Raw genomic sequence first — 24,188 nt, forward strand, 5'->3', positions numbered from 1 at the left:
GCTCGTGCGACTGAGTTCTGTGGGCGAGCTTTCGCTTCTGGAGGAGGAGGGTCGAACGCCTACAGCCATCTGTTTCCTATACCGTGGGCTAGGTAGCACTGTCCCACCACCGCTGTCCCCTGTGAACCCTGCATCCACCACATTAACCCAGTGCGCAGTGATGGACACGTAACGGCCCTGGCCATGCCTACTGGACCATGCATCTGTTGTGAGGTGCACCTTTCCACTCACTGATTGCTTGTGTGCATGTACAATGCGGTCTTTCACATGAAGGTGGAGGGCTGGGATGGCTTTGCGAGAAAAGAAGTGGCGACTGGGTAGGTCATAGCGTGGTACTGCGTAGGCCATGAGTTCGCCGAAAGCTGCGCTTTCAACCAACCGATAGGGCATCATCTCTAACGAGATTAGTTTGGCAATGTGGGCGTTCAAACCCAGTGTACGCAGATGAGAGGATGAGTACTTTCTTGTCCTACTCATAGTCTCTGGTAGGGTGAGCTGGACTTGAGAGCTGCATATGGTGGAACTAGCGGTGGACATGGCAGACTGAGAGAGGGTTGATGATGGTGATGGAGTTGGTGTTCTTTCTGATGGCCTAGATTCAGTCTTTCGTTGCAATAACAGTGTGATTCCATGACTGATTTGCCCTTGCGACGACAACTCAACATTTGCTGTTGGTGGTGTGCTAACCGGTGGGCTTACAGTGGGGGAAACAATGTAGTGTTGCTGACTACCTTCTTTGGGAGCAGTTTCACATGTGGTACATGAGTTTTGGTAGTCCGTCCACGCTTGCAAGTGCATGGTGGTTAAATGTCTAAGCATTCAACTGGTATTCAAATTTCTCAGATTTTTCCCTCGGCTAAAGGTCTTCTTACATATAACCTTTGTCTGATCATTAGGATTTTGTTCAAAAAAGTGCCACACTGCACTCTTCCTACTATGGAAGACATTTTGAGGCCTTGCACGCTGTGCTATTTTGACCATCTGGCCAAGCTGTCCTACAACTCTTTTGGTTTTTGTAACCTGTTTTTGGACTGCACCGGGCCTGCCAGATAACAGCTGTTGTGTTGTCGATGCCCGCTGCGGATGCTCCTCCTCCTCTTCTGAGCTATTGGCAGCGGTACCCTCTTCCCCCAATGGATGACAATCTGGGTCAACAACAAGGGTCATCCATCACCTCCTCTTCAATGTCATGTGCACCTTCCTCTGTGTCACCGTGTATGGTGGTATAGTATGCGGGAAGAGGCACCTGAGTTTCTTCAGGGTCAGATTCTGCCTCAATACACTGCGAGGACAATGTAGTGCTCTGAGTGAATGTACCAGCAGAATCATCTATCAGTGGCTGTGCATCAGTGCACTCCATGTCAGATTCATCTTGGCCTGGTTAATTCACGATTTGACTTGATAACCCAGGCATGGTATGTGAAAACAGCTCCATGGAGTAATCTGTAGTGTGGCCTGCCGCATCCTTCAATTTTGGTTGGGGTGAAGGACACAAGGAAAAGTGTGGTCCATGACCATGAGCCTCCAATGACGACTCAGTGCTTTTATTTTTTAAAACTTCAGAAGAGGAGGCGATAGAGCTGGAAGCTGAGTCAGCAATGTAAGCCAAAACTTGCTCTTGAAGCTCCGGCTTTAAAAGCGGTTTACCTACTCCCACAAAAGGGAGCCTTCGAGGCCTTGTGGAGCCAGACAATGACGCAGGCTCAACACCTCCTGCATTAGGTGCTATTTTGCTTTTGGCACTACCAGCAGATCCACCACCAACACCAACAGCATCATTACCAGCTGCCAAACCCCGCCCACTTCCACGGACTCTTCCACCACACTTCCTCATTTTTGGGGAAAATGTACCCAAAAAACCACCAACTATATGGTACTGTAAAACAAGGTACAAGGTGTATATAGTAGTGAGGAGAATTTGAATCTCTCTAGACTTCAGGACACAGTTGGATTCTGTCAGGCCCTGTTTATATTACATCGCAATGTGACAGGCAGATTCTGGATGGTGTAAGAAAGGTGTATAGAGGACTGTGGAGAATTGGAATCTCTCTAGACTTCAGGACACAGTTGGATTCTGTCAGGCCCTGTTTATATTACACCGCAATGTGACAGGCAGAAATTGCCTAGTGTATGACAAACTACAAGGTGTATATAGAATTGGGCAGAATTGGAATCTCCCTAGAGTGTAGGTCTGTAAGAACGGACAAACTCCTCGGCTTTTCCTTACAGAGTCACACACTTAGATAGCTTCAATTTGGCCGTGATAACAGCCGTTACACGGTACTGAGAGAGGAGCATGCACGTACACCGCTGTATGGTGTATGTAAAATTGTCAAGCTCTGTGTTTTTGTATACGGACTCACACACGCTGTCTCTCTCTAGTTTTGAATGTAATTAAACAGCAAATATACTAAACTGTTTGAAAAACGGACAAAATTATAAGGTGTAGGTCTGTAAGAACTGACAAACTCCTCGACTTTTCCTTACAGACTCACACACGTAGATAGCTTCAATTTGGCCATGATAACAGCCGTTACACGGTACTGAGAGAGGAGCGTGCACATACACCACTGTACGGTGTATGTAAAATTGTCAAGCTCCGTGTTTTTCTACATGGACTGACACACGCTGTATCTCTCTATAGTTTTGAATGTAATCAAACAGCAAATATACTAAACTGTTTGAAAAATGGACAAAACTATAAGGTATAGGTCTGTAAGAACGGACAAACTCCTCGACTTTTCCTTACAGAGTCACACACGTAGATAGCTTCAATTTGGCCGTGATAACAGCCGTTACACGGTACTGTGTGAGGAGCGTACACCACTGTACGGTGTGTATAAATGAACGCTCACTACCTCACCAGGACAAAACAATACAATTTGGATTGCTTTTAAAAAAGCAGTTTGAACACCAGTGTGCACACAGCAATGCAGCTAGCCTTAAAAGGCAGGCTAATCACCACCAGCGCTGCTGCACAAAAGCAAAAATCTTCACCTTTCACTGCACAGTAACTACAGTGAAAAGCGCTAGCAGCAGAAGCTTTTTTTTTCTTTTTGCCTTCCTAACGCTCTCCCTACAGAATCAGCAGCTGCAGCAGCTCTCCCTATTCTAAGATCAGCATGAGTAACATGGCGGTCGGCGTCCCCGCCCTTTTATACCCCCTGTGACGCGACACAAAGCAAGCCAATCACTTGCATGCCCTTCTCCAAGATGGTGGTGACCGCTGCCTATGTCATCACGTTGCCCACAGTGTCCGTTCTTCCTGATTGGCTGAAAAAGGACGCTAAAGCATCTTTTGAAACGCGACTTTGGCGCTAAAGTCGCCGACCGCGTGGCCGACCTCACGCTAAGGTCGGGTTTCGTTTCATGAAACCCGACTTTGGCGAAAGTCGGCGACTTTTGAATTTTTTCGACCCGTTTCACTCAACTCTAGTAATACTTCATCGATTGAAAGTGACAGGAGACAGCAGTTGTCAACTATGGTAACAAACTACTCCTCCCATATCGATGTTCTCCCTCACCGGTCATTCCCCTTTGACTATTGGGCCAGTAAACTTGACACCTGGCCTGAATTGGCACAATATGCCTTACAGGAGCTCGCTTGCCCTGCTGCTAGTGTGTTATCTGAAAAAGTCTTCAGTGCTGCTGGATAAATCCTGACCGAAAAAAGGACCTGTCCGTCGACCCAAAATGTTGATGATCTAACCTTCATTAAAATGAACCATGCATGGGTTTCAAAGGATTTTGTCCCACCCTCCCCCACTGACACGTAGGCTGCCAGAAAAATGGCTCGCTTTTGTCCTTCTCTTCCGCGGACTTCTCCAATAACTCCATTTGCAGCTGCTGAATGTCCAACATCAACATATGCCATTTTTTCCACCTCCCTAACTGGGCTGCCTCCCCCCACAAGGCCAGGGTCACCACCTGGCGCATGCACCCGTGCGAGTGCCGTTGCCCTGGACAGGTGGATGGGCCCAGTCTTGGGCAACGGCACTGGCACGGGGTCCCTCATAGTACAATCAAGTGTCTCTGATGGTGGGGGTGCACACCCGCCGTCAGACACACCGGCGTACTATGAGGGGCCCTGTGCCAGTGTCGTCGCCAACGAGTGGGTCCCCCCTGCTTGCTCAGGATCACAGCACTTGCAAAGTTGAAATACCTCTCCCTGCTCCACCGCCGTGACGTCTTCCGCGTTTCCTGACAGTGACATTCTGGTTAGAGAGTGCGATGACATCACGTCTGTACGCCCTCTGTCTAAACAGTCCAAGTTCAGTGAGATGGAAGATGGGGACGACGAGGAGTCCAGACTAGTACAGGGAGTCCCTAGTGAGGAGACTTATTTCATTGTTGTACTCATCTATCAGACATACGGATGGTCTGAGGGCTGTATCCCGGTATTTATCATCTAGTAATCTCAGTAAAGATATCTTTGAATTCATCATCACCCTTTTGGAATTCGTCCTGACCCATAATGCGTTTACCTTTAATGGGAAAGTTTATCTTCAACTACAAGGTACGGCCATGGGGGCTGTACGTGCGCCCTCATATGCCAACCTTTTTATGGGGGCTTGGAAATGGGCCATTTTCCAGGAAAGAGAAATTCCAGGCATTGAGTATTGCACAATTGGATGAGATTTATAGATGACATTATGTTTATTTGGGAAGGAACAGTGGAAGATCTAGAGCAGTTCATGACAAGACTTAATGACAATAATCAAAACATCGTTTTGTCATATAAGTCAGGTAGAAATATTGAATTTCTCGATTTATCAATTGCAGTATCACCTATTGGACATTTAAGTACATCTGTTTATCGTAAACCCACTGTGACAAATTCATTGCTACATGCGTCTTCTTCCCATCTCAAGTCTACAATTAATGGCATACCAATTGGCCAGTTCCTGTGAATCAAGAGGATCTTCTCTGATGACCATCATTTTGAAATTCAGTCCAAAGAGTTAAAAGAGAGATTTAGAGAAAGAGGCTATAGCCGGAGGAGTATCAATAAAGGATATATTCAAGCCAAGTATACATCCCGAGATCAACTTTTGAATAAGAATGAATCAATTAAGCCAAGTATCTTGGAGAAAAATCAGTTAAGATTCATCACGGAATTTTCTAACAATTGGTATTATCTTAAGGCCATCATTCAAAAACATTGGCAGATATTCTTTACGGATCATTCTTTGAGAAAGATCTTGCCATCTCAACCCTCTATGGTGGCAAGGCGGGCTCCCAACCTTCGTGATATTCTCACACATAGTACGTACGAACCGAGAAGAAATAAAGATCAACAAAGAACTCATGGTAAGAAGGGGTTCTTCCCATGTGGCTTATGCAAGGGTTGTGCCAACATGAGAAAATGTCATACTTTTAATAATTTCGATAATTCTAGAAATTTCGAGATTAGAGCTCACATTACCTGTTCTAGTAAGGGAGTAATCTACTTTGCTGAATGCCTCTGTAGGAAAATCTATATAGGATTAACTAGTAGAGAACTCAAAATTAGGGTTCGGGAGCATTGTTTGGATATTGAGAAGGCCAGAACTGTATAGGACATCACTTCCTTAAAGACGTTGCCACGTCATTTTAGGATGTTTCACCATTGCAATCCACATCTTCTTGTTGTTAGGGGAATTGATATAGTGGAATTGGGGATCAGGGGTGGTGATATGAATAGGAGATTGGCCAAAAAGGAGTGTCAGTGGATTTATAGATTGGGTACCCTTGCACCTCAGGGATTAAATGAAAGCTTTAGGTTTGGGGCCTTTCTGTGCCCACTTTAATATAGTCTGTACTGGTCATTTGTTAAGGTGTCTTTTTAAAGTTTCTATATTAATGTTAGTAACAACTCCTATAAAATGATGTTAAATTGAGCATTCCAGTAATTAGAGTGGGGGGTTTGTGGGCTTAGGATTTTAACAAATTTTTATGTTTGGGACATTTTTTAACTTTGTTTGTTATTTTCAGTTTTCACATTAGGTTTGGGAACTTCCTTTGTATTTAATATGACCATTTTGCGGCTGTGGATTTTGGTTCCTGTGTTCGTCTGGATTTACATAGAAGCTTGAATTTTCGAAAATCCATCTTCAGTATATTCATGCGATGTCAAAAAATTCCTGTACCGAAGAAAAATCCAGCCATATTTCATGTTAACATATCATATATAATGCTGTCTTTGGGTTGAGTGTTATGTGGGATAAAAATTATATAAGAATTGTATATAGTCTTATAATATTTGGTATGACTATTATTCAGTATGAACATATTTATTTTCTATGCTGGTTTTTCTTGGCCTTTGTTTGTGGTGCGCATTAGCCTGCTTTGGAACCATTAGGAGTGATATGTGCTGTCTTTAGTGTGATATATGGTTACATCATTTTATGCCGTCCCATTCTTATTCACGTGACCGCAATATTTACTCTCCTTTAGCAATATGGTTCTGTTTAGCTGGAGCATGCGCCGTTTCACTACATGGCAGTTTAAATCAGCTTCTATGTATTCAATCTACTTGCATTATAATATTATGCAAATTGAAATGGTTTAGTATTATAGTTTAGTTGGCGCACACGCGCCCTGTTATTACATGATATATTGAATTTGCTTCTGTGTATTGTATAACATTGCACATATTGAAATAGCGTGTTGCGTTATTTTGGATTATTTATATCATATCGGATGATTTATGCCATGTTTCGATAGGATATTGGTAATGCCGTTTAGCTAGTTGAATGAGTACTGCATGTCATATCCGGTCGCAGGACACCACAGTATGTTATGGCCACTGCATTCTATGTCACATCCGGTCTGCCCCGCTATGCAAGAAGCCTGGTATCGATACACTCTGAGTGAGATAGTGTTCTATGTCACATCCTCTGTAGTACCATAGGCCCCTTCCGGTTGCGGAGGACGATTGCTTCACGCGGCCATGTATTTTCAGACGGCAGACGTGATGTGTTCATCAGAGTGCGGTGTCCAATTAGAACGGGCTTGTGGTATATTTAAACCTGACGTGCCCCCTGCTCTGACACGCCTCCAGAAGAAGGATTGCGAAACGCCCGTCGGGGCAGCAGGGGCGCCAGGAGTCCATTGTGCAATTGCAGGTATATGCCGTTTTTTGTTTATATATGTATGCCACACTTTGTTATTTGTTACACCATTCCATTTTTTGTTTAGAGACTGCACTGGTGCAGTTTGTACTTTAATTTTAGGTATTGGTATTTTGCTCTCAGCAACTTTGTTGTCATTTGGGTCTCATTGTAGCTTTAGTACTATGTATCCATTACAGGTTCATTAGCGTTAGGTCTAGGTGTTACCACGATTTATATTATAAGCACTTATGCACTTTATATGGTGGGCATTTGTTACATATCCCAAATTTTGTGTGCTGATTTTTACATCTTACATGTGTGATATATTAACTTTGAGACAATTACATTTATTGATTGGCATGTGCATATATTTATAGCAGCATTGCATTTTTTGGTATTCTATGGTAGTATGTCCCTGAGTCTTGTATATTTCGAGTCATTCTCTTTTATTACCAATTTTTTATGAATTTTTCAATAAAGCACTATTTTTACAATATCCCTTGTTGTTGTCTCCTATTCGGGGTCATGTTTGTGAATTATATTGTCTTTGGGTGGGGATATGCCTCAAAATATTAGGGGCATTTCATATTTAGGACTTCTATATGTGATCAATATATATATATCACAACACCAGTGCAATGTGGCTGCAAGATCTGAGAATGAAACACAGCAACCACCTAGAGCAAGAACAAGTTACCATTACAGAAGGAGACATCCAACAGCGTGTCAAGAACATGAAGAGCTGAACAGCACCTGGCCCAGACATGAACCACACCTACTGGCTAAAGAAATTAAAAGCGGTACATGCGTTCGCATGGCAAAGAAGATGAACCAACTGCTAGAAGCAGGCCACCACCCAGCTTGGCTAACACAAGGAAGAACAGTGCTGATCATGAAGTATCCTCACAAAGGAACAGTTCCATCCAACTACCGCCCAAAAACCTGCCTTACAACAACATGGAAACTCCTGTCAGGTATTTTAGCCACCAAGCTACAGAACCATATGAACCAGTACACAAATTCAGCTCAGAAAGGCATTGGGACCAGCAACAAATGCTCTAAGCACCAGCTCCTAGTAGACTCAAGATCCAGACAGACCAATCTCAGCACAGCCTGGATTGACTACAGGAAAGCCTATGACACACATGGATCTGTGAATGCTTGGCTCTCTACATGTCATCAGGAAATTAAGTACCTTCCGCAGAAATTCAATGGGGCTATGGAGAATAACTTTGGAAGTGAACTCAAGACAACTAGCACAAGTGACCAACAAAGGCGGCATATACCAAGGTGATGCACTGTCCCCATTGCTGTTCTTCAAAGGCTTGAACCCCCTCAGTCAGATAATTACAGAGTTTGGCTATGGATACAAGTTCAAGAGTGGAAGCACCATCAGCCACCTCCTCTACATGGATGACATCAAGCTGTGTGTGAAAAACAAACGACATTGATTCATTGATCCACCTACAGCGAAACCAACGGGATGGCCTTTGGACTGGAGAAGTGCAGCCGATTGGTAATAAAGAGAGGCAAGGTAGTCAAGACTGATGGAGTGGAATTACCAGCAGGATACATAGCAGATGTACAGACATGCTACAAGTACCTCGGCATCCGACAGGGATATGGTAACCATGATGAGGAGGCAAGGAAGGCAGCAACATCCAAATACCATCAAAGGGTAAGACAAGTCCTGAAGAGCCAGTTCAATGAATAGAATAAAATCTGTGCCATCATTACATATGCCCTGCCAGTTATCAGATACCCTGTTGCATAGTGTGCTGGCCAAAAAAGAGATTTAAGCTGCAGATGTGAAGACACGAAAGCTCCTCACAATGCATGGAGGTCTCCACCCTAAGTCTAGCTCCCAATGATTGTATACCAACAGAAATGAGGGTGGTCGAGGTGTCAGGGGAAGGCCGGTCCCCTCAGTTGGACCCCCTCCTTCTGCCATATGAACACTGTGCACTTTAAGTAATGAAGGTGTTTCTGTACCTATGTACAGTGGGGCAAAAAAGTATTTAGTCAGTCAGCAATAGTGCAAGTTCCACCACTTAAAAAGATGAGAGGCGTCTGTAATTTACATCATAGGTAGACCTCAACTATGGGAGACAAACTGAGAAAAAAAAATCCAGAAAATCACATTGTCTGTTTTTTTTTCATTTTATTTGCATATTATGGTGGAAAATAAGTATTTGGTCAGAAACAAGCAATCAAGATTTCTGGCTCTCACAGACCTGTAACTTCTTCTTTAAGAGTCTCCTCTTTCCTCCACTCATTACCTGTAGTAATGGCACCTGTTTAAACTTGTTATCAGTATAAAAAGACACCTGTGCACACCCTCAAACAGTCTGACTCCAAACTCCACTATGGTGAAGACCAAAGAGCTGTCAAAGGAAACAAAATTGTAGCCCTGCACCAGGCTGGGAAGACTGAATCTGCAATAGCCAACCAGCTTGGAGTGAAGAAATCAACTGTGGGAGCAATAATTAGGAAATGGAAGACATACAAGACCACTGATAACCTCCCTCGATCTGGTGCTCCACGCAAAATCCCACCCCGTGGGGTCAGAATGATCACAAGAATGGTGAGCAAAAATCCCAGAACCACGCGGGGGGACCTAGTGAATGAACTGCAGAGAGCTGGGACCAATGTAACAAGGCCTACCATAAGTAACACACTACGCCACCATGGACTCAGATCCTGCAGTGCCAGACGTGTCCCACTGCTTAAGCCTGTACATGTCCGGGCCCGTCTGAAGTTTGCTAGAGAGCATTTGGATGATCCAGAGGAGTTTTGGGAGAATGTCCTATGGTCTGATGAAACCAAACTGGAACTGTTTGGTAGAAACACAACTTGTCGTGTTTGGAGGAAAAAGAATACTGAGTTGCATCCATCAAACACCATACCTACTGTAAAGCATGGTGGTGGAAACATCATGCTTTGGGGCTGTTTCTCTGCAAAGGGGCCAGGACGACTGATCCGGGTACATGAAAGAATGAATGGGGCCATGTATCGTGAGATTTTGAGTGCAAACCTCCTTCCATCAGCAAGGGCATTGAAGATGAAACGTGGCTGGGTCTTTCAACATGACAATGATCCAAAGCACACCACCAGGGCAATGAAGGAGTGGCTTCGTAAGAAGCATTTCAAGGTCCTGGAGTGGCCTAGCCAGTCTCCAGATCTCAACCCTATAGAAAACCTTTGGAGGGAGTTGAAAGTCCGTGTTGCCAAGCGAAAAGCCAAAAACATCACTGCTCTAGAGGAGATCTGCATGGAGGAATGGGCCAACATACCAACAACTGTGTGTGGCAACCTTGTGAAGACTTACAGAAAACGTTTGACCTCTGTCATTGCCAACAAAGGATATATCACAAAGTATTGAGATTAAATTTTGTTTCTGACCAAACACTTATTTTCCACCATAATATGCAAATAAAATGAAAAAAAAACAGACAATGTGATTTTCTGGATTTTTTTTTTCTCAGTTTGTCTCCCATAGTTGAGGTCTACCTATGATGTAAATTACAGACGCCTCTCATCTTTTTAAGTGGTGGAACTTGCACTATTGCTGACTGACTAAATACTTTTTTGCCCCACTGTATATATGTTGTTATGTGTTCTCCTTTAATCTGCTGTAATCTGCCATTTGTATATGTATATATGTTGTTGTGTACTGTTGCTAGCTCAGGGACAGCAATAGTTAACAGTTGTGGGTTGAGTTTGCAGCCACAAGGAGAAAGGAAGCTGCAGCTACCTCAGAAATACTGGGGTCTTTGACCAGGGCAGATGAGATTTACAGATGGGGCACTGCCAGACCCTCCAGATGAAAGAGGTCTGTTGCCCTGGGCTAATGACTAGGAACTAAAGACTTTAAGGACTCAGAGCAACCTGAAAGGATTCAAGAGTGGTCCCAGATACTACAGAGGACTGAGGGCTAAGCACCAAGGATTAAAAGGACTGCAACACAGGCCCTCTGGACTCTGGAGGGGCCTATGCTGAAGGGGTCTCAGGGGCCCAGATTCCAGCAGTTGGAAGACTGTGATCCTTGGCTGCTGTGGCCGTTGTGGGTAAGACTGCAGCAAATGTCAGGGCGAGAGAAGGAAATCCAGAGTTGGAAATTGCCTTTTATGTCCATCCTTTATCCTCTGTTCAATAAAAGTTACATTTTTCCTGTTGGAATACAGCTGCATCTCTGGACTCCAAATTGCCCAGACTGCAGTTGCCCGAGGAGAACAGGTAACTCTGTTTGGGGGAAAGACTGAATCCATCCCAGATTGCATGTCTACAGACTGTGATTAGTGGGTGAGCTCGGTCTGTACTACCACCCCAGTGGCCCTTGTTACAGAGGCTTGATAAACATCCAAGCCACCATCACATATGAAACAAGGAGTATCCAGGAATACATCAGAAAAATGGCACCAAAGGATGAGATGCTGAGAGAAAGCCTAAGGCAGCAACAACTGATCTGGAAGGAAGAACAGGAACATGAAGTGCGATGGCAAGACAAGCCGCTGCATGGAATGCACCATCGACAGATAATGGAGTTGGTTGGCATGGAGAAATCCTACCAATGTCTGGAGAAAGCTGGACTCCGAGACAGCACAGAGGCACTAATCATAGCGGCAGAAGAGCAAGCACTAAGTACCAGATCCATAGAAGCAGGAATCTACCACTCAAGATAAGACCCAAGGTACAGACTATGCAAAGAAACCTCAGAAACAGTCCAATACACAGTGACAGGATGCAAAATGCAAGCAGGAAAAGCATATATCGAATGCCACAACCAAGTAGCGGGAATTGTTTACAGGAACATCTGCACAGCATATGGGATAAGTTCCCCTAAGTCCAGGTGGAAGACCCCAGAAAAAGTGGTGGAGAATGAAAGGGACTTCAAGATCATGATGGATAAGCAGGTGTTGGCTAACCAATGAGACATTGTGATAGTAGACAAGGATAAGAAGACAGCAATGATAATATATGTGGGAGTGCCAGTGACAGCAACGTCAGAAAGAGGGAATATGAGAAGCTGGAGAAAAACCAGGACCTCAAAGGAGAACTAGAGAAGATATGGAAGGTGAAGACAACAGTGATTCCAGTGGTGATAGAAGCACTTGGAGTAGTGACCCCTAAGTTAGGAAAATGGCTATAACAGATCCGAGGAGCATCATCTGAACTCTCTGTCCAGAAAAGTGCAATGCTGGGAACAACTAAAATCCTGTGCAGAACCCTCAAACTCCCAAGCCTCTGGTAGAGGACCAGAGTGTCATGATCTCAGTGCGGGTTTGACTCGCACACGTGGGGTTAATGTTTGGAACCAGTGCTGATGACTGGCATTTCTGGGGTTAAAGGTTGTGATCCCGATGCAGGCTTACCTGCACACCTGGGGCTATGATTGTGGCCTCTCCCTGGTTCTGGGGGAGGCTTCTTATAGCCTCAGGACGCTCCCATCCCTGTCAGTTATACTCTTGCCCTTGGCATTGTGTGGTGACCCCTGAGTGTGTTAGTGCTGTGTTCTGGTTGCTTGATTCTCTGTGTATGACTCGGTCTGTTCCCTGGATATCGCTTTGGATTCTGCCTGGTACCTCCTATGTCTGTTTGGTTTTGATCTCTGCTTGGCCCTGATTATCCGCTCTGTCTCCTCCCTGGTACTGTACTGATATCTGTGTATGACCTTTTGCTTTGTCTGACCTCCCATCTGTTTATCCCTCCTGTACCTCGCTGGTCTGTACCGTGCATGACTTCTGCTTTGCCATAATCTGAGTTCTCTGGCTTCTCTGACACTATTAGTTGAAGCACGCTTTGTCACCTCTGCTGCCCTGCTCCCCAGGTAACTCTTAGCACTGCTTCTGTACTCAGGACACGTGCACTGGCTCTATGAGCAAGTGCAGTGCGCTGTCTCTGACATTATAACTGACCAATTCAGTTTTTATTTTTTTTTTTCTGAAGAAAAAAAAAAGTGTGTGTTATCCTCATGGATCCCATACAAGCCTTGGCTGATCAGGTCAAGCACCTGACCCAAATCTTCCATAAGCTCAATGTGGAACAACGCACGATGGCCCAGACCCAGCAACAGTTGGTGGTTACTGTGCAGGGGGCTGTCGATGCAGGGGCTTCTGGTTCTGGGGGTAGGGATGTGTCATTAGCATCCCCTGAATCTCCGGTCAAATTACCAGACCTTTTCTCCGGGGATAAAAAGGAGTTCAGGTCTTTCAGAGAAGGATGCAAGCTTTTTTTTTCTCTAAGGCCCCGCTCCTCCAGGGATGAGTTCCAGAGGGTGGGGGTCATTATTTCCCTACTTCGGGGGGCTCCGCAAGCATGGGCTTTCTCACTGTCTTCCTCTGCTCCTGAACGTATGTCAGTGAACGCATTCTTTGAGGCCCTTGGGCACATTTATGATGAACCTGACCGAGTGCGATTGGCAGAGGACATGGTGATGAGTGTCTGTCAGGGGAAACACTCAGCTGAGTGGTTTTGTTCTGAGTTCCGCCGCTGGGTGGCAGAGGTCTCTTGGAGCGACGCTGCACTCCGAGGACTCTTTCGCAGAGGCTTGTCCGAGCGGCTGCAGGATGCCTTGGTGTTACATCCCCCACCTAACTCTCTCGAGGACGCCATGACCCAGGCCGTCCGGATGGACCGCAGGCTGCGGGCCAGAGGGGTGATGCAGGTGGATACTCCATTATTCCCCAGTGGAAAAGAGACTGCCCCTGAGCCCATGGATGTAGGCGCCCTCTCCCTGAAGGATACGGAGAGGAAACGCCGGAAGGACAAGCAGTTATGCTTTTACTGCGGTAAAACGGGACATTGGAAAAGGGAGTGCCCGAATTGCCCGTCTTCAAACCCGGTCGGCGGGAAACGACTAGGTCTGGGTAGTCAACGGGGAGGCTGCTCAGACCCTCAGGTACCATTTTCCTCGTTTTCTAAAGTAGTACTGCCTGTGGAACTGTTTGTGGATGGTAGTTCTTTTTCCTCTACAGCCTTCGTGGACTGCGGATCATCTATTAATCTTATTGACTCCCAATTGGTCACACACTGCAAGATAGGGACAGTTAGGCTCAAGGTTCCGATCAAGGTGATGGCCATTGACTCATCTCCCCTCACTAAGGAGGGAATTCGCTTTATGTCTGATGTGTTTTCGCTCAGAGTGGGCGCTACTCATGTGAAAAACATAAGTTGTTTTGTGCTGGACAATCTACCTGCAGGGTTGGTGTTGGGCATGCCCTGGTTACAACACCATAACCCAGTTATTAACTGGAAAACGGGGGAGATTGTACAATGGGGGTTTAATGATTTTGAGTTGTATGATAAATCCGCACTGCTGGTTGAACCTGTTAAATCTGTGTCTGTATCATCTGTCGAGCTGGAAGGTATTCCGGAATGCCTGAAGGACTTCGAAGATGTATTCTCCGAAAGCGAGGCCGAGACGTTACCGCCACATAGACCCTTTGACTGCGCTATTGAGCTGGTCCCGGGGGCTAAATTACCCAAAGCCCGTCTGTTTAATTTGTCCGGTCCTGAGCGCTTGGCTATGAAGGAGTACATTACTGAAAGTCTGCGCAAAGGACACATACGTCCTTCAGTCTCACCTGTGGCGGCAGGTTTCTTTTTTGTAAAGAAAAAAGATGGCGGGTTACGTCCCTGTCTCGACTTCCGGGAGCTTAATCAAATTACTGTACGGAATACGTACCCCCTTCCGTTGATTCCCGATTTATGTAACCAACTATCAGGGGCAAAGTGGTTTTCTAAACTGGACCTTCGGGGGGCATATAATTTGATAAGGGTCTGAGAGGGGGATGAATGGAAAACCGCGTTCCTCACGACCGAGGGACTATTTGAAAATTTAGTCATGCCGTTTGGTCTTACCAACGCCCCTGCCATATTTCAGAATTTCATCAACGTGGTATTCTCGGATCTCATTGGTCGTTTTGTCGTTATCTACTTAGATGATATTTTGATATATTCCCCCGACAAGTATTCTCATTTGGAACATGTACGAACTGTGCTCCAAAGGCTGAGAGAAAATCATTTGTATGCTAAATTGGAAAAATGTGTATTCTGTGTACAAGAGTTGTCCTTTTTGGGGTTAATTGTATCCGGTGAGGGTTTTCGCATGAACCCCAAGAAGGTGCAGGCCATTGTGGATTGGGTGTAACCCCGAGATCTTAAGGGTCTTCAGCGCTTCTTGGGGTTCGCCAATTATTACCGCAAATTTATCCGGGGGTTTTCACAAGTGGTCAAACCTCTCACGGATCTAACATGCAAAGGTGCGGATGTGAGAAATTGGTCCTCGCTCGCAAAAGAGGCCTTTGCGACGCTGAAAAAATGTTTTATGTCTGCTCCTGTGTTAGTGCAGCCAGATCCGTCCAAACCATTCGTCGTGGAAGTGGACGCCTCTGAGGTGGGGGTGGGGGCGGTGTTGTCCCAAGGGCCTGCCACTCTAACCAACCTCAGGCCATGTGCTTTCTTTTCCAAGAAGTTCTCTGCTGCGGAAAGAAATTACGATGTAGGCAATAGAGAGCTTCTTGCGGTCAAATTGGCGTTTGAAGAATGGAGGCACTTTTTGGAGGGGGCCAGTCACCCGGTTACGGTGATCACGGATCACAAAAATTTGTCGTACATTGAGTCTGCTAAAAGACTAACGCCCAGACAAGCCCGTTGGTCACTTTTTTTTTCCCATTTTCAGTTTACAATTACATTTCGTCCAGGGTCTAAGAATGTCAAGGCTGACGCCTTATCACGCAGTTTTCAGCCGGTGTCACCCCCTGAGCCACCGTCCTCCATTCTTCACCCTGGGGTTGTGATAGCAGAGGTCTCATCTGAATTGGAACGGGAGATTCAGGGGGCCCAGTCGCAGGCCTCGGCGGCCAAGCCGGAGGGGAAGTTGTTTGTCCCAGAGCAACTTCGCCTGAAACTCTTGCAGGAGTTCCATAAATCCAAGCTGAGTGCTCACCCTGGTATTTCAGCCACACGTCTGGCGGTGGCTAGGATCTTTTGGTGGCCTACCCTTGGTTCGGACATAAAAAAATTCATTGCTGGTTGTGGGGTCTGCGCTCGTTCTAAAAGCTCTCATAGCCGGCCGGCAGGGGAGCTGATACCCTTGGCAGTGCCCGAAAGGCCATGGACTCACTTATCCATGGATTTTGTTACCAATCTCCCTCCATCTAAGGGTAATACAGTGGTATGGGTAGTGGTGGACAGGTTTTCTAAGCAGGCTCATTTCGTACCCCTGTCCGCACTACCGTCAGCTGAGACGTTGTCCAGGCTGTTTGTGCAGCATGTGATCCGGTTGCATGGGGTACCCCTGAATGTGGTGTCTGATCGTGGTGTGCAGTTTGTGGCTAAGTTTTGGCGTGCTTTTTGCAAAAAATTAGGTATGTCTCTGTCCTTTTCGTCTGCATACCATCCTGAGAGCAATGGGCAGATGGAGCGCACTAACCAGTCCCTGGAACAGATCCTCAGGTGTCTAACCTCTGCTAGACAGAGTGACTGGTGCGATGCACTGCCGTTGGCTGAATTTGCCTTCAATAGTCAGGTGAGTCAATCCACTGGTAGGTCCCCTTTCTTGATTAACTATGGGTTCAGTCCTCATTTTGGTGAGTTTTCTCGTCTGGATTCGGGGTGCCCGGGGGCTGAGGACTCTGTTCAGCGGTTAAAAGATACATGGGCAGAAGTCCAGTGGCGTATATCCAGGTCTCAAGGCAGGTATAAGTTTTTCGCGGACAGGAAACGAACACCTGGTCCCATGTTTCGGGTGGGAGAGAAAGTTTGGCTCTCCACGCGAAACATTAAGTTAAAGATTCCGTCAGCCAAGTTAGGACCCAAATTCATTGGCCCGTACAAGATTGTGGAAAAAATCAATCCAGTGACGTATAGGCTGTGCCTTCCACCCTCTTTCAAGATCCCTAACGTCTTCCACAAATCTCTACTGAAACCTTTTGAAGCAGTCCGGGGAGACTCCGAGTCTGCTGCTTCTCCTGTTTTGGTCGAGGGGCAGGTGGAGTACGAGGTTGGTCATATCGTAGATTCCAGGTTGGTAAGGCGGTCGGTACAGTACCTGGTTCATTGGAAGGGGTATGGACTGGAGGACAGGTCCTGGGTACCGGCCTGGTTGATGCATGCTGATCGCCTGGTACGGGCTTTCCATGCTAAGTACCCGGGCAAGCCTGGGGGTCCAGAGGCCCCCCGTTGAGAGGGGGGTACTGTCATGATCTCAGTGCGGGTTTGACTCGCACACGTGGGGTTAATGTTTGGAACCAGTGCTGATGACTGGCATTTCTGGGGTTAAAGGTTGTGATCCCGATGCAGGCTTACCTGCACACCTGGGGCTATGATTGTGGCCTCTCCCTGGTTCTGGGGGAGGCTTCTTATAGCCTCAGGACGCTCCCATCCCTGTCAGTTATACTCTTGCCCTTGGCATTGTGTTGTGACCCCTGAGTGTGTTAGTGCTGTGTTCTGGTTGCTTGATTCTCTGTGTATGACTCGGTCTGTTCCCTGGATATCGCTTTGGATTCTGCCTGGTACCTCCTATGTCTGTTTGGTTTTGATCTCTGCTTGGCCCTGATTATCCGCTCTGTCTCCTCCCTGGTACTGTACTGATATCTGTGTATGACCTTTTGCTTTGTCTGACCTCCCATCTGTTTATCCCTCCTGTACCTCGCTGGTCTGTACCGTGCATGACTTCTGCTTTGCCATAATCTGAGTTCTCTGGCTTCTCTGACACTATTAGTTGAAGCACGCTTTTTCACCTCTGCTGCCCTGCTCCCCAGGTAACTCTTAGCACTGCTTCTGTACTCAGGACACGTGCACTGGCTCTATGAGCAAGTGTAGTGTGGTGTCTCTGACACAGAGAATGAAAAAGAACAAAAAAGACCACCCCCATGCGGGGGGATGAGTAGGAAGATTTTGCTGTGACAGAGTCACTGGAGACACAGTTTATGTCCAAGGTAATGAGGGAGTTATGCAAGGCCCTCCAGATTACCCAACTTAGGATGTCAGTGTACCATCCGCAGACAGACGGCCTAATGGAGAGGTTCAATAAGACTTTGAAGTCTATGCTGAAGGTGGTCGTGGGAAAGATAGCTGGGGTTGGAATTGACTCCTACTATACCTATTATTCTCCATCAGGGAAGTCCCACAGGCCTCTATGGGGTTCTCACCATTCAAACTGTTATATGGACGACACCCCCGGGACTTCTAGATGTTGCAAAGGAGACTTGGGAAGCAGACACCGAAGTGTCATCAAGCGTTTCATCCAAATGCATGATCGAATCGCAAGGGTGATGCCGATTGTGTAGGAGAGTCTCCTTCAAGCACAAGAAGCCCAGGCAAGGGTCTACAACCGAGCCGCGAAGCAGAGATAGTTTAGCCCTGGGGACCGGGTGCTCGTGTTGATCCCCTCCGTGGAAAGCAAATTTCTGACCAAGTGGCAAGGGCCATACGAGGTGGTCGAGAAGTTGAGTGATGTCAAGGTCCACCAACCAGGGAGAAGGAAGGCGCACCAAGTGTACCACATAAACCTGCTGAAACCGTGAGGAGACAGGGATCCGTTAGAAGCAACATGCCTATTGGCCCATCCTGAAGCCAAGGTCAAGGATGTCACAGTGGCAGAGACACTGTCGCTGGCCCTAAAACAACAGTGCCGTGTGCTGCTTCAGCGGAACTGAGACCTGTTTTTGGAGTTACCAGGATGTACTCAGGTGGTGGAGCACGAAATCCTGACTGAACAACGTGTGAGGGAGATCCAAAGGCCGTATAGGATTCTTAAAGCTTTCTGCGAGGTGATCTCCTGGGAGGTGAAGTGAATGTTGAGCCTGTGTGTAGTTGAGGAGTCAAAGAGCGGCTAGTCCAGTCCTGTTGTCCTGGTGCTGAAGCCAAAAGGAGAGGGATACTTCTGCGATGAATACAGAAAGCTCAATGAGGTGTCCAAGTTCGACACATATCCAATGCCCTGGGTCGATGAGCTTATTGAGAGGCTAGGATCAGCTGGGAACATCACCACCTTGGACCTAACAAAGGGTTGCTGGCAAATTCTCCTGTCTCCAAGTGCCAAGGAGAAGACGGCCTTCTCTATACCTGACGGTGCTTTCAATATACCCGGATGCCACTCAGCCTACAAGGAGCCCCAGCTACCCTTCAAAGGGCTATGGACAGGATACTGGTCCCACACAAGAAGTATGCCACCACTTACTTGGATGACATCGTGATCTTCAGCCCAGATTGGAGAAGTCACCTGCAGAAGGTCCAGGTGGTACTCGATGCACTAAGGAAAGTGGGATTTACCATAAACCCAAAGAAGTGCACTCTCAGGAAAGAGGAGGCGAAGTACTTGGGCTACATCGTTGGAAGGGGCGAAATATAGCAGCAAATGGACAAAGTGGAGTCAATCCAAAAGTGACCACAGCTAGTCTATAAAAAGCAGGTTAGGGCATTTCTGGGAATTGTAGGATATTATCAGCGATTTATTCTGAACTTCACCATGATAGCTGCCCCCCTGACTCATCTTCTCACAGGCACAAAGTGGACAATGGTTAAATGGTCCTCTGAAGAGGAGATGGCGTTACAGGGGTTGAAGCTCGTCCTGTGCCGACACAGTCTTGGTCGCACCAGACTTCACGAAGGAGTTTATTCTCCAGACAAATGCCTCTGAAGTCAGTTTAGGAGTTGTGCTGTCCCAGGAAATAGATGGCGACTAACACCCAATCTATACCTCTCGCTTCTTGCAAGAAGAACTATGCCATCATAGAGAAAGAGTGCTTGGCCATCAAGTGAGCGATCGACACCCAGAAATATTACCTGTTAGGCAGAAGGTTCAGGCTAATATCTGATCATGCATCCCGGAGATGGATGAGGGAAAAGAAGGGGAAGAATGCATGGATAACCAGGTGGTTTCTGGCGCTCCAGGATTTCACTTTCCATGTGAAGCACAGGCCAGGGCGGTTGCATGGGAACACTGATGCCCTGTCCAGAGTCCCTTGCTTAGCCACTGAAGGTGGCAAAACCCCCGGCTTTGGGCAGAGGGAGGGGAATATGTGACAGACTCACTGGTGAAGTGATGGAGGGGAGAAACGTGCCACAACACATTCTGGTGTCAGTGATGTAAAACCAGAATAGTTTCCTTCAGCACACTAAGTGTTGGGACAGTTTAATGAAAGTAACATTATGCCTGGTTTTAGTGGACATTTGTAAGAGTGAGCCAGGATGGTAGTAGTAGCTGAGGACACTGGGGATCTGGTGTCCTGGTCTCCTCTTACAGAAAAACTATCAGCTTCTACCTGCGTACCTGTTTGGGTTGCTGGTCCATGGACAGGGATTCCACTGAAGTGCGACCCAGCTCCTGCACATTTGGTTCCAGTGTTTAGGGCTGAAATAGCAGACACAGATACCAGTTCTGAAGCCAACTCAATGATTTTACTTTTCTCTTCAATGGTCCCGAACACATCAGTTACATTACAGTGCACACAGCATTCCTCCTGCACTTTCCCTTTCTTGCTTTCTGTATCCTCACGCACATTACGGGGTAGTAGCACCCTTGGCAGTACTCCAGCATCACTCCTGTAGGACCTCAAGACATAGGGGATCCCGTTCATCCGTTTTGCCCCGGATTTGCAAGCTTCAGCCCTATTTAAGATCTACCACATGGTGAATATTCTGCACCCTGCATGACTTTTGGATCACGTATTCCTTTCCGTTCCTGCTGCTGTCATAAACTGCAATTTCCCGGGTGCTCTGGTCCTATCCAGCAACCATCTGACTGTACCCGTGCCTCTCTTATTGCGTAACTGCTATGGCATCTTGGGCTTAGAGCCCTTGTGGACTCATCGGGCGTGCTTACCCTTCTGACTAGTTCCTACAGCTTACACTTTCTTAACCCATAGCAGCTCCTCCTATAATTAACCCTATGTGAACTTCCTATCAGCTATATCTAACAAGGCCCACTAATATACCTCCATCTAGTGGCCCGCAATAGAACTACACTTACCCATTTCTATGAACTTTATACTAATAGTGCCCTCCACTATTGAATCCGAAGGATGCAACAGATTGCTCTTGTCTATGCATTTGTATGCAGAACATAATACATTACAATATGTACAGAATGGTGGACTGGTGAGGGTTGTGAGGGTTGTGTGCCAGGGCTGCATTTTTGTTCCAGTTCAGAATGTGGGAAATAATATTGCAGGGCCAACTGCAATATAACTTGGAGAGCCAAAGCTTTATGGATGAAGAGGTCGCATTGGTAACCAAAACCTGGAGCCTTAGAGAGTCCAGATACATGTGTATTAAAAATGGAGGGGCCTAGGTACAGATTTACACCAGGGCCTAAGAGATTTAAGTGACAGTCAAGCCAAAGAACAAATTGTCTTGCATGACAGAATATAACCCTTATGCCGTCCCTCCTCAAATCTAATAAAAAACAATTTTAGGCTAATCCTGTCTAGAGTCAAAGACCCATGCATTAATACTGATCCCTTATTATCATTTCAGCTGTGCTATAAAAGCTTGGCAAAGATATAAGGATAACAACATAAAATATTGTCATTTCATCACAGCAGAGCACAGAGGTCTGGTAAACAGGTGGCAAAATCTGCGCAGGACAACAATGAAAGCACTGTCTTCACTTAGAAGGAAACAACAACCAATGAAACAATGTTATTATGCTCCAAAACAGGTGGCAAATCCTTAAAGGGCAGACAGTATTTAACAGTGAAGAGACCTCTCAGTAACTAGCTAACAGATCAATGACTATGAAGGAGAAATATCCAACACAAGCCAAAATCTCAGCTAGACCAACTCTGCGCTCCTGATCAATAGACATATGTGCACAGCTGAATGGCTAAACATATAATGTGCAGTGTATAAGCCACTCAGACCCCTGCTAGATACTCTGTGACTACATACTGGACTGCATGAACATGGCATCGCAGTGCACCATTGGGAATGAATATGGATGTCCCTTAACTTTAGATTCATCAGGATTAAGCTATTCAAAGAAGTTATGTCTATTGACAATGCCCTGAAGAAGCTTTTCGAGAAAGACTGCAAAGCTGTTCCTACTTATTGCAATCCCTTCCTGCAAAAGGATGTTGACTTCACACCCGCAGGTCCTCACTTGCGAAGGTGGCTCAGCAGCTGAGCTCCTTCCATACGCTGCAGATACCGGCAATATTATGTAGCTGGCATCTGTCTCTAACGGCCCCAAATTCTAGCAGCGGATGTTAAACATTTACATTTTTGGCAGCGGCACTTAAATGGAATATGCGCCAATGCTCGTGCACACTTGATGCTATTGCGGGTGACTATTGGATTACTATCACAGCCTTGAGACTGCTGAAGTCCTCCTGTGAAGCCTAGTTGTCAGCTGGGACCAAGATTTTCACAGGCTAAATTCCAATAAGGGGAGTAAAAATTAAAGAAAAAAAGTTTTAAAAATATTTACTACCATTTCCTTGAGGGACAATTTAAAAAAGTAAATAAAAAAAAGTTTTTAAAAAATGTAAAAAAAAGTTTTTTAAAAAAATCACAAACTAATGAACAAAAAAAAATGTAAAAAATATTATACCAGTAAATATACCGTATTTTTCAGATTATAAGACGCTCTGGATTATAAATCGCACCCCAGATTTTGAGGAGAAAAATAGGAAAAATTTTTTTTTTATAAAATGGTTTTGTTTCTTACAGTGCCTTGCGAAAGTATTCGGCCCCATGGAACTTTTCAACCTTTTCCCACTTATCATGCTTCAGACATAAAGGTACCAAATGTAAATTTTTGGTGAAGAATCAACAACAAGTGGGACACAATTGTGAAGTTGAACGAAATTTATTGGTTATTTTAACTTTCTGTGGAAATTCAAAAACTGAAAAGTGGAGCGTGCAATATTATTTGGCCCCTTTACTTTCAGTGCAGCAAACTCACTCCATAAGTTCATTGTGGATATCTGAATGACCCAATGTTGTCCCAAATGACTAATGATGATAAATATAATCCACCTGTGTGTAATCAAGTCTCCGTATAAATGCACCTGCTCTGTGATAGTCTCAGGGTTCTGTTTGATGCACAGAGAGCATCATGAAGACCAATGAACACAACAGGCAGGTCTGTGATACTGTTGTGGAGAAGTTTAAAGTCAGATTTGGATACAAAATGATTTCCAAATCTTGAAACATCCCAAGGAACACTGTGCAAGCGATCATATTGAAATGGAAGGAGTATCATACCTGCAAATCTACCAAGATCCGGCTGTCCCTCTAAACTTTCATCTTAAACAAGGAGAAGACTGATCAGAGATGCAGCCAAAAGGCCCATGATCACTCTGGATGAACTGCAGAGATCTACAGCTGAGGTGGGACAGTCTGTCCATAGGACAACAATCAGTTGTACACTGCACAAATCTGGCCTTTATGGAAGAGTGGCAAGAAGAAAGCCATTTCTCAAAGATATCCATAAATAGTGTTGTTTAAAGTTTGCAACAAGCCACCTGGGAGACACACCAAACATGTGGAAGAAGGTGCTCTGGTCAGATAAAACCAAAATAGAACTTTTTGGCCACAATGTTAAACGATATGTTTGGCGTAAAGGCAACACAGCTCATCACCCTGAACACACCATCCCCACTGTCAAGCATGGTGGTGGCAGCATCAAGGTTTGGGCCTGCTTTTCTTCAGCAGGTTCAGGGAAGATGGTTAAAATTGATGGGAAGATGAATGGAGCCAAATGGAGCCATTCTTGAAGAAATCCTGAGACTGGGACGGAGATTTGTCTCCCAACAAGACAATGATCCCAAACATAAATCAAAATCTACAATGGAATGGTTTACAAATAAACATATCCAGGTGTTAGAATGGCTAAGTCAAAGTCCAGACCTGAATCCAATCGAGAATCTGTGGAAAGAGCTGAAAACTGCTGTTCACAAACGATCTCCATCAAATCTCACTGAGCTCGAGTTGTTTGCCAAGGAAGAATGGGCAAGAATTTCAGTCTCTCGATGTACAAAACTGATAGAGACATACCCCAAGCGACTTGCAGCTGTAATCGCAGCAAAAGGTGGCGCAACAAAGTATTAAGTTAAAGGGGCCGAATAATATTGCACGCCCCACTTT

General features: G+C 45.7%; 1 pseudogene; it reads right to left on the reverse strand.

Moving 5' to 3' along the window:
* Positions 1 to 24,188, reverse strand: part of LOC141086307 (zinc finger protein 592-like) — a 126,044-nt pseudogene that overhangs the window by 80,808 nt on the left and 21,048 nt on the right.

The sequence above is a fragment of the Dendrobates tinctorius genome, unplaced genomic scaffold (genome assembly GCF_039654945.1).
Source record: "Dendrobates tinctorius isolate UK_male_01 unplaced genomic scaffold, ASM3965494v1 ptg000031l, whole genome shotgun sequence".
Lineage (NCBI taxonomy): Eukaryota > Metazoa > Chordata > Amphibia > Anura > Dendrobatidae > Dendrobates > Dendrobates tinctorius.